Source organism: Hyposmocoma kahamanoa, unplaced genomic scaffold (assembly GCF_003589595.1).
Source record: "Hyposmocoma kahamanoa isolate Upper Pololo Valley unplaced genomic scaffold, ASM358959v1 170, whole genome shotgun sequence".
NCBI lineage: Eukaryota > Metazoa > Arthropoda > Insecta > Lepidoptera > Cosmopterigidae > Hyposmocoma > Hyposmocoma kahamanoa.
Window position 1 is genome coordinate 353,000 of NW_020653614.1, and position 2,632 is coordinate 355,631.

The window sequence follows — 2,632 nt, forward strand, 5'->3', positions numbered from 1 at the left end:
CAAACCGACGTTTCGGGCCCTTTACAGGTCCCATGGTCACGGTTGACTGAGCCACACACGGGTGACCGTTTCATTTCCTATGTGTAACAATCGCGAAAACCTAAGAACTCGATAAATTACGTATGTCAAGTCATTAAAAACATATTAAATTAAATAAATTAATTTATTGAACGTTTTCATTTCTACCGTTATTCAAGTTAGTTAAAATGGTGAATTATCGATGTCGTCGCCTTACTTTCTTAAGCTCGTGTCTTATAAAGAGTAATTATTCATGAGATGGCAATACTTTCTAATAAATTTGGAAGCATTACTTTAAAAATAGGTAACAGCCAGTGTGTGAATATGAAGGAAATAACGTGTATGAAATCATCCTGCAAAATCCATGTTTTGCATTTCCGTAACTTTGTGTTTTAATATACGAATTTGAGAAAGCAAGACGGCGATTACCTTCTGAGTATCAGTAGACACCCTTTCCATAATCGTCTGAAATTCTTCTAGTTCAACTTGCACTCCCTTCTCTGTTGAAGGAAACATCATTCGCACTCTGCGTTCAGTTAATAGAGTTTCATCTATTATTTTCGCTGAGGACAAGAATTATACAAACAAGTTGCTTGAAAGAAATTTTACAGGTTTATTTTTACAGGTTTTGTTTACCACGGTCCAAATTATTTTTGTTTTTCGTATATTTCGGAAATGTTACAAGTTGGACAGCGGCAGATGACAGCTCTAAGAGCAAGTATATCTTCTAAAGCGAAAACTGTCAATAGTGATATCATTTCTTTTCTTTCTTTCATTGCATCTGCTACGGACTTGTTCACCCTGCCACTAGAAATCATAAAAATAAACCATGGAACCTACCTTCTTGCATCCATTTTATTAAATTATCAACAGTAGTAAGTCCCGACTTCCTCATTTTCATATAAACTTTTGAAAAATTATTTTCCTCCATAATGATCGCTTCTTTGATGCTTGTACTAACAATGTTCCCAAATTTTGGTAGCAAAATACGAAGAATGGTTATTAAAATGTCAGTTTTATTAGACATTTACTTTTGTATTATATGAATCCTGGAATATACGATACAATCTGAAATTGACAAGTAAGTATAGTCAAGTGGGGTAAGAGAAACAAAGGAAAAGAGGCGCGCCGGCCGCAGCAGCGATCGATCGCAGATTCCCTACAAAATTGTCGCAATTTTGGGATCCCGTGATTAACATAATGAAAGTCGATAATGTAACTTAAAAAATAAATGAAATTGAGGGATATCACTTAGTGAATTTGAATATTGTAAACATCACATTTTTATTATTATAATTAAATATTATTATATTTCTTATTACTGTAGTGATATATTTTTATTAATAAATAAATATTTACCTTATACTTTATAATTACCTTAGCATAATATACTAGATTTGAAATAATAATAACTATAAATTTATACAATTTTTTAGTTTTATAATTTCAAAAATATAAAATGCATAAATTTCCTTTTGACATGCACAAAAAATACCACATTAATCTAATGTTTACAGTAAGTTAAATGTACATTTTTATGTTATTAACCTCAAAAATTACAAAAAATTGAAATGTTTTTATTACAGCTTTTTCTCAAAATGCTTTTATGATATTACAGTGTATTGGACTGACACGGTAGTTAATCAGAAATACGATAACTATGCCTCTTACCCAATCCTTTGGGGGAAGAGAATCGTTAGTACAATTCGTTCTTCCTAATGCTCAAAACATTTGACTATATTTGAAGATCTGATGTTGAACCATCGATGGTTGAACCAGAATAAATGAAATCAACTGAATTTGAGATATTATGGCGAATTTTGTATAGTAAGTATATTTAAATACAATATTTTTTGGAATTGCCTTTCGAAGTTTATTTTTTTGCTTATTAATTAAATTGTTCTTTATTCTATGTTTGCAATTTGACAGAATCTTACGAACGTGACACTGTTTGAAACATATAGTCACGTAGTAAATAAAAAGAAGAAGATTTTATCATCTTATATCTCTTTGAATTGTGATTTTTCTTTTTATTGCTGCTGGACACCTAGCGGTTAAATGCTGAACGACGACGAATTGGAGTTATTAATTTAGTTCTCCAAAAAGAAACGACCATATTCTGCAATATAAGGTATAAGGTTTACTTTCATTTCTTGTGACAAAACCATTATTTCGATAAACAGAAAATTTAAAATTTATTAAAATAACTGCGATGCTAAAAAATTACCACCACGGGTAACATTTTTGGTGCGTTTATAATTTTTGCACTCCAAAACAGCACAATAAGGAAAATTCGATAGTTTGAAGGAAAAGAAAGGAAAGAGTGGCTGCAACAAGAAACGGTATTAACCATTGACTTACAAATAAATGGACGACGGGTCTAATACAAAAACCACGAAAAAAATGTCCCAAGTCAACCTAGTTAAACGTAGTGACATGTAAAGGAATATGAAAAAGCTAAAACGTTGAATTTAAATTGTAATGTCATCGCCGTACTGTCTAATTTTGCTTGCTTCGCTGTCAGTCGAACAAACGAAGACTAGAGCGTGAATGACGCTCTGTATACGATTTTAACGCCCTATAAGTTCGGACACTTTTTAGCGCGGACCCGACG

At 31.8% G+C, this 2,632-nt stretch overlaps 1 long non-coding RNA gene across 1 annotated transcript; it reads right to left on the bottom strand.

Moving 5' to 3' along the window:
• Nucleotides 1–475: 475 nt before the first annotated feature.
• On the bottom strand, nucleotides 476–1,705 carry LOC113225700. Its single transcript, XR_003310036.1, has 3 exons — nucleotides 1,690–1,705; nucleotides 859–1,086; nucleotides 476–581 (listed from the first exon to the last, which is right to left on the bottom strand). It is a non-coding gene; the product is annotated as an uncharacterized LOC113225700 (long non-coding RNA).
• Nucleotides 1,706–2,632: the final 927 nt, after the last annotated feature.